Source organism: Tenrec ecaudatus, chromosome Y (genome assembly GCF_050624435.1).
Source record: "Tenrec ecaudatus isolate mTenEca1 chromosome Y, mTenEca1.hap1, whole genome shotgun sequence".
Taxonomy (NCBI): Eukaryota; Metazoa; Chordata; class Mammalia; order Afrosoricida; family Tenrecidae; genus Tenrec; species Tenrec ecaudatus.
Genome location: NC_134549.1, coordinates 1,663,572 through 1,672,511, shown reverse-complemented (window position 1 = coordinate 1,672,511; position 8,940 = coordinate 1,663,572).

The following is an 8,940-nucleotide window of genomic DNA, read 5'->3' as shown; positions in this document are numbered from 1 at the left end:
GTTAACACCACTTCCTTACCCCCCCTACCCCCCACCCCAAGTCCCCCCGGAACTGTCGGTCCCGTTGTTTTTCCTCCAGATAGTTCATCCAGCCTGTCCTATTCAGACAGACCTGTGGAGTCACTAACATGCACGAAAACTAGACAGAGGAACACAAAGCAACAGTATATAACCGGACAACAAAACAACCAAAACAAACCACTGAAAAAGAACAGAACAAAACAGTTCACAAGAGAAAAGCTTGTAGTTAGTTCAGGGATCTTTGCTGGCCCTTAGGAGCGTTTTCCAGTCCAGTCTGTTGGGGCACCACGCCCTGGCCCCAAAGTCCACTTTCAGCATTCCCTGGGGACCTTGCCACTCCATTCCCTTGCTGTTCCGCTGCACTCCCCCAGTGCATTGCCTCGGTGTGGTGGGATCAGGTCAGGTGCAATTCCCACACTGTGTCTCCGGTGCTGTACCCTGTATCGCCCTTAGTCACTGAGGGGCATCATGTCTCATAGTAGGGCCAGCCATGTTGTTCTCTCTGTGGACTGGCTGCTCTACTCAGGAACATCATCATCATGGCCTGGTGGGCCAGGCTGTGCTCCACTCTCTCCTCCTGCCCCTACATCTGCTCCCGTGTGCTCTGGTCAAATATGACCATCTCCCATAGCTGCAGGGTCAATGTCGTCCTTTGGAACAAGTTCTTTTCGGGGGAGGGGCAGGAATCCACTTAATTTATGGTGCTGGGGCCTGCCTCCCAGACCTCTCCACCGGTTCCGTCCTCCACGCCGGGATAATGCATTCACACCTTGCGACACTGGGTTGAAGTCTGGTCCCACTTTCCCTGTGGAGATATAAACAATACCCTCCCCTTGGGTGGATTAATGCCCCATTTCTGTCATGCTGATTGTACTTACCTCAGGGGACTCATGTTGTACCTGTCCCTTTGGGACTGGCTTACCTCGCTTAGCATAATTCCTTCCAGCTCTTCCCATGAAATAACGTGTTTCATGTGCTCATCGGTGCTTTTCAATGCTGCATAATACTCCATTGTGTGTATGTGCCAAAGTTTGCTAATCCACTCGTGTATCGATGGAAACTTAGGCTGTTTCCAAGTCTTTGCTATTGTGAATTGTGCCGCAATAAACATTGGAGCGCATATGACTGGTCGTGTTTTATTTGCTGCTTCAACCGGGTATATGCCCAGTAGAGGGATGGCTGGGTCGTAAGGTAGATCGATTTCCATTTTCTTTAGGTATCGCCAGATTGCTTTCCACAGTGTCTGTACAAATCTGCACGACCACCAGCAGTGGAGGAGGGTTCCTATTTCACCACAGCCCCTCCAACACTTGTTGCTCTCTGATTTACTGATCTGGGCTAGCCTCAGGGGTGTTAGGTGGTATCTCATGGTTGTTTTGATTTGCATTTCTCTTATGGCAAGGGACTTCGAGCACTTTCTCATATATTTATTGGCCATATTGATCTCCTCTCTAGTGAAAGTTCTTCTCATTTCTTTTGCCCACTTCCTTAGGGGGTTAACTGTTTTCCTCTTTTTGCAGGTCATGATGGTGTTGTAGATTTTAGTAATGAGCCCTTTGTCTGACGTGTCATTACTAAAAATCTTCTCCCAGTCTGTGGGTTGCCTTGTCACCCTCTTGGCAAAGTCTTTCGAGGTGCACAGGTGTTTTATTCTTATTAGATCCCATTTGTCGATTTCCAGATCACCTGTGTGTGTCCCCTTCCCTGTTGCAGTGAGCCTATGTGCTCCCTGGGCCAGTGCTCTGAGATTAGTCCCGATTCCTTCCTTAATGGTCCTGATGGTTTGGGGTTTGACTTCTAGATCTGTGATCCACCTTGAGTGTATTCTTGTGCATGGGGTGAGGTAGACGTCTTGTTTCAACTTTCTACATGTGGATATCCATTGTTTCCAGCACCACTTATTAAAGAGGGCATCTGCTTCCCACTTGACGTTTTTGGGACCCTTGTCGAAGATCAGTTGTCTATATGCTGATGATTTTACTCCTGGGCTTTCTATTCTTTTCCACTGGTCTGAGTGTCTATCATTGTGCCAGTACCATGCTGTTTTGACCACTGTAGCTGTGTAGTAGGCATTAAAATCAGGCAGGGCGAGTCCTCCAATTGTGTCCTTCTTCTTGAGGAGTTCTCTGCTAATTCTGGGTTTCTTCCCTCTCCATATGAAGTTGGTGGTCAGTTTTTCCAATTCTTTGAAGAAGGTTGATGGTAATTGGATTGGTATAGCATTGAACTTGTAGAGTGCTTTAGGAAGAACTGTCATCTTTACTATGTTCAGCCTACCTAACCATGAGCAGGGGAGCTTCATCCATTTGTGAAGGTCACTTTTGGTTTCCTGTAATAGGGTTTTATAATTATGCTTATATAGGTCTTTAGTATTTTTTGTTAAGTATATTCCTAGGTATTTCAGTTTGTTCTTGGCTACTGTGAAGGGTACTTCCCTCTTAATCGCCTCTTCCATGGCCCTGTCCGATGTGTATAGAAACCCTACCGACTTCTGTTTATTGATCTTGTATCCTGCTACCCTTCCGTATTCCTCTATTGCTGTAAGTATTCCAACTGTGGAGTTTTGGGGGTCTTCAATGTATAGGATCATGTCATCTGCAAATAACGATAGTTTCACCTCCTCCTCTCCCAACTGGATCCCTTTGATGTCCTTCCGCTGTCTTATGTTGTTAGCCAGAACCTCCAAAACGATATTGAATAGAAGAGGGGACAGGGGGCATCCTTGTCTTGTACCCTTTTTCAGTGGTATTGTTCTTGTCTTTTCTCCATTGACTATGATGTTGGCTGTTGGTCTTTCATAGATAGCTTGTATGAGCTTGAGGAACTTACCTTCCAATCCTATCTTCATGAGTGTTTTGATTAGGAATGGATGCTGGATGTTGTCAAATGCTTTTTCTGCATCTATGGATATTATCATATGGTTTTTATCCTTTTTCTTCTCGATGTGGTGTATGATATTGATGGATTTTCGGGTGTTAAACCATCCCTGCATCGCTGGGATGAATCCTACTTGGTCGTGGTGAATGATATGTTTGATGTTCCTTTGTATTCTATTGGCCAATATTTTGTTAAGGATTTTTGCATCTATGTTCATTAGAGATATTGGTCTATAATTCTCTACACTTGTGGGGTCTTTTCCCTGTTTGGGTATCAAAGTAATGCTGGCTTCGTAAAATGAGTTTGGGAGCTTGCCGTTCTTTTCTATGTTCTGGAATACTTTGTGGAGGATCGGTGTCAGCTCTTCCCTGAATGTTTGGTAAAATTCTGCTGTGTAGCCATCTGGCCCTGGGGCCTTTTTCCTTGATAGGTTTTTGATGACACTCTCTATTTCTTCCTTCGCTATGGGTTTGTTGAGGTTCTTGATCTCTGTCTCAGATAATCTAGGGATAGATTGTTTTTCTAAATATTTATCCATGTCTTCCAGGTTTCTGAATTCATTAGAATACAAACCTTCATAGTACTTTGTGATTATCCTTTTTATCTCATTGGGGTCTGTTGTTATTGCCCCCGATTCATCTCTTATCCTGGCTATTGATGATTGTTCCTTTCTATCTTTGGTAAGCTTTGCCAGGGGAGTGTCAATTTTATTAATTCGTTCATAAAACCAGCTTCTAGTTGAGTTAATCCTTTGCATTGTTCTTTTGTCTTCCCACTGGTTTAACTCCGCCCTGATTTTTATTATTTCTTTTCTCTTGCTATTGGAGGGGTAGTTCTGTTGACTCTGTTCTAGTTGTTGGAGGTTTTGTGTTAACATATCTGTCATACGCCTTTCTTCTTTTTTCATGTATGCATTCAGTGATATCAAGCTACCTCTGATAACTGCCTTTGCAGTGTCCCATAAGTTTTGATATGTTGTATGCTCGTTCTCATTAGTTTCTAGAAATTTCCTGATATCCTCTCTGATCTGGACCTTAACCCATTCATGTCGCAGGAGATCGTTGTTTATTCTCCAATTGGTGACCCTTGCTTTTCTGGGTGCCCTCCTATTAATCTCCAGCTTTATGGCATGGTGGTCTGAGAAAGACGTCTGGATAATATCTATGTGTTTGAATTTACTCAGGCTGGCCTTGTGCCCCAGCATGTGATCTATTCTTGAGAAAGATCCGTGTGGATTGGAGAAGAATGTGAAACCTTTTGCTTTTGGATGAAAGGCTCTATAGATGTCTATCAGGCCCTGTTGCCTAATTACATTGTTTAGCTCTCTGGCCTCTTTGCTGAGCTTCTTTCCCTGTGACCTGTCTTTCTCTGATAGTGGAGTGTTGAAGTCCCCCACTATTATTGTTGTTTCCGTGATTTCTTCTGTCATTTTTTTAATAGTTTGTTTGACGAAATTTGCCGCACCATTATTAGGTGCGTAAATATTCAGTATGCTTATTGCTTCCTGGTTTACTGAGCCTTTGAGCATTATGTAATGTCCCTCTTTGTCTCTTTTTATGTTTTGGATCTTGAGATCCATTTTGTCGGAGATTAAGATAGCCACTCCTGCCTTCCTGGAGTTACCATTTGCTTGGTAAACTTTCTGCCAGCCCTTTATTCTCAGCATATGCTTGTCTGCTTGCTTAAGGTGTGTCTCTTGCAGGCAGCAGATTGATGGGTTATGTTTTCTAATCCAATCCTCCAGCCTCTTTCTTTTAACATATGAATTGAGCCCATTTGTATTCAAAGTGATTATTACAATCTCTGGCTTCATGGTTGCCATATTCTGTTTTGTGTTTTGGGTCTTTGCCTATCTTCCTTCATATCAGTGTACTGCGTTTGAGTGGAGGGTTTCTATCCTGTCCTCTTTTCCATCTGAGACCGTGTTGTCCTGGTACGTGTTGCTGGCATGTTGGCTTCTAGATGGAGATGGGCTATATGGTGGTCTCCTGGAGGTTCTAGTTGGAGCTTGATCTTCTGGCCATAGTGAGTCAGCCAGTATGTTCTGCAGGGTCGGGTGACTTGCAGTATATTTTTTGAGTTCTTCCTTGTCCTGGAAGACCCTTATCTTACCCTCTATCTTAATGGATAACTTGGCAGGGTATAGGATTCTGGGGGAGGCATTTTTATCTTTCAGAATTTGGAAGATGCTGCTCCATTCTCTCCTCCTCTTCATGGTTTCAGCTGATAAGTCTGAGCATACCCTTACCTGCGCTCCTTTGTATGTGACTGTCTTCCTTTCTCTTGATGCTCGTAGAATTTTCTCTTTTTCCTCTAAGTTGGATAATTTTACAATTATATGCCTTGGCGTGTTCTTCTTGGTGTTTAGCTTAGCCGGCGTCCTCTCTGCTTCCTGTATGAGAGTCGGATTCTCCTTTGTTAGGTTGGGGAAATTTTCTTCCAGGAATTCCTTTGCTATCTTGGCGGTCGATTTGTGTGTTATGTTGTGTTCCGGTAGACCGATTATTCGAATATTATTCCTCTTCATAGCATCTGTCATTGATCTCAGGCTGTCTTCTGTTTCTTTAATTTTCCTATCTGATTGTTTTTCTCGCTTGCTTCGTTTGGTTTGAGCGTCCTCGAGTTCACTGATACGGTTCTCAGCCTCCTCAAGCCTAGATATAGCTTCTGTGACCTTTTGTGTGGCCTCTGCTACCTCCTCTGTTAGTTTCTGCAGTTCCTTTTGGTGGATAGTATTCATCCCCTCTATTGTGGACTTCATCCCCTCTATTGTGCATTTCATCCCTTCTATCGTTGCATCCTTATTTTGGTTTGCTTCTCTTAGCTCCTGTATTACTGCAAGCAGAGTTCTGAAGATTTCCTTTTGTGGCTGATCTATATCTGTTTCTTCTATGAGTGACGTTAGGTCTGTTAAAGTGCCTCGTTTTTCTGATTTTTTTGTTGGGAGTGATGTGGTCTGTTGATTTTTCTTTGATCCTTTGATAGGCCCCATGCTTCTGGGAGACAGGAGTAACCTTATTGTGTGGAGGCTCAGGCCACTGTGCCGTCTCCTGGGGTGGCTGGGGCGGGCTGCGGCAGGCTTAGGGCTGGCACTGGGGACCCAACAGGGCCCCAGGTGGTGAGAGCTGGCTGGAGCTCACTGATGGCTCCTCAGGGACTGCAAAGTCGAGACCCAGGTTCCACTGCAGGTGGAGTGTTTGATCTGCCCGGGCTGTGAGCGGGCGCGGAGAGGCCCCTTGGATAGCTGCACAGGCAGCTGCGGGACACTGCAGGGAACAATGGTGTTCGCTCTCCGCCCTTTTGGCGCGAAACCGCGGGGGGTAATGGCGCCCTTCTTCTGCTCAGGCTCAGAGTCGCGGCTGCCGGGGTCCCCTCAGCACCCTGGGGAGGGCACCTACTCTTGTGCCTTGCGCAGGGGGGGGCCCTTGGTGGGCAGACTCAGCAGCGCAGGGTGCGGCGCTCCGCGGAAGCTCAGGGTCCGGGACAGGCGCGGGTTGGGCTATGGCTCCTGTTGGCGGGAAGTGCTCAGCGCAGGGTCCCCGCCAGGAGTGGAGCTGGCGCTAGGCTGCCAGGGGCTGGCGGGGGCGGGCGGGGGTGGGAGGCCAGCGCACGGAGGGCAGGTGGAGAGGTCCGTGGCAGCGGTGCGGGTGGATGGTCCCCCGTGGGGGTCGCCAGACAACCCGCGGGTCCGCTCCCCTGAGCTTGGATGAATGGAGGGAGGGACGTGGGCCCGAGGGCAGATAGCTGCCCTGCGGGGAGAGGGGAACTGCGGGAGAGGAAAGCTTCTCTCCCAGTGGAGATCCGCGTATGGGGAGTGGGGAGTGGGCCGCTGGAGTAGGCAGGGCAGGCAAGTGGCTCTGGGCTGGCGTCCTTTTGGGGATGGAGCCTAAGCCGGTCGCCAGTGAGCTCACGGCAGCTTAGTGGCCAGAGATGTCCCACTAGTCCGGTCCTCTTTGACCTAGACCCCTGCTCCGGACAAATACGTGGGGTAGGACTGGGGTGCTGTCCCAGGGGGATATTTCACTCACCAGACTCTTACTATTCAGCTACCTGGTCGCCAATCCCGCTTTGTTTGGAGGAGCTCTCAGAGTATGCGGGTGTCCCTGTCAGCCATCTTCCCCCTCCGTTTCTGTTTTCCTCCACTTCCTAGCTTCTAAAGGCTATCGGGTCTCATGAACTAAAGCCCAGTTCTCACACACAACTGTTACCTATCTGGGCCTGTAGCTCATTCCTACCATCCAGGGACTCATAACAGGCCAATGCCAAGCAGTGAGGGAGTTCCAGGGTCCAGAAACAACAAACCAAATACTCTGCCTTTTAGGTTTTGTAGAATTTTTCAGACACTGGATTCCTAAATTTTCTTTATTAGCTAAACCCCTTTCCAAAGGCGCTAAGGCCACTCCCGTTGGACCCCTAGACTCTCCCCAGTTAGTCAAAGCTGCCTTTAACAAACTCTAACATACTCTCTGTGTTAGACAGCGTTCTTTAGAGAGATAAAACCAGATTGCTTATATATATATATATATATATATATATATAAATCACAAGAAATGGACCTGATGCAAAGGGCTTAAGTGGAGAGCAAATGCTTTGAAAATGATTGGGGCAAAGAATGTACAGATGTGCTTTATACAATTGATGTATGTACATGTATGAATTGTGATAAGAGTTGTATGAGCCCCTAATAAAATGTTTTTAATAAAAAGAAAGGAAGGAACATTTAAATTATAGACAGATAGATATACAGTACAGAAATGAACAGTTAAATAATAAAGCAGTACAAATGGCCCAGTGCTACTCACTCCCGTGAGAGAGTTGTGAGACACTGGCAGTCCTTCAAGTCTTGAGGGCCATCAGGTAGTCCTCTGTAGAGAGAGCTAGGCTATCTCAGCACAGGCAGCAAACAGCAAGGCAGGTCACCAACTGCCAGTCAGGTCACCAATTGTCAGCCCTCAGCTCCGGAGATATAAATTTCATTTGTGTAGTTTTAAAGGGACCTCAACTTACAGCGACAAAGTCCACAGGCTAGGCATCCCACAGGTAGTGTGCCCTTTAAATTGAGGCACAGAACAAGCAAGGCAGCTGCACATTGATCTGATGATTAAAGAGCAAGAGACAAGAAAGGCGAGGGTCACTGAGCCACTTATCTCTCTGCCCTCAGTTAATCCCACTTGTGTTTATCAGCCAGGCTGGCACAATAAACTATCTCATCCTCCTTCACTCTCTACCCCTGTGTCTACCAAGCCCTGCCAAACTGTTTTTACTCTACATAGATGAAAAACAAGGTATAGCAGTGGGAATACTGATTCAGCCATTGGGCCCTGCTCTATCCCCTATAGCTTATCTGTCTAAGCAACTAGATATGACAGTCAGAGGTTGGCAACCTTGCCTCCACACCCTGATGGGAGCCACCACCCTTACCAAAAAAGTCCTAAAGTTAACGCTGGGGAAGCCTATCTAGATGTTATCCACCAACAGATTGCAGGACTTCCTCTCACGCGATTCCTGTCTTTGCTTTCTCCAATTTGCTTGCAGGAAATCCATCTCATGTTTATCAAGAACTCTAACATAACTCTGCACCAGGCTCCTTCTTTAAACCCAGCAACCTAGACTTGCCTCAGCTCCTAAACTCGCTGGAACCTAGCAGTAACTCCTGCCCCCAAGCAGTTGAGGAATTGACACTCCCCTAATCCAAACTCTCTGATCAACTGTATCCTAACCCAAAACTTACTTTGTTTGTGGATGGCAGTTCTCTTGTAGAAGCCCAGAGACAAACACAGGTTGTCTGTCTCACTTGGTTGAGTCCGGGAAGCTGCATGCCTCCTAGTGGGGACTACTTATCAAAAGGCAGAACTTGTTGCTCTCACTCACACTCTCCATCTAGTCAAAGGAAAAACGGCCGACATATATTCTGATTCTAAGTACGTGTTCCTTATAGCTCACTGTCATACCACCATCAGGAAGGAACAGGGATTTCTGACGACCAAAGGGTCTCCAATTGTAAATGGTAAATTAATAGCTAATCTCTCACAGGCTCTCATG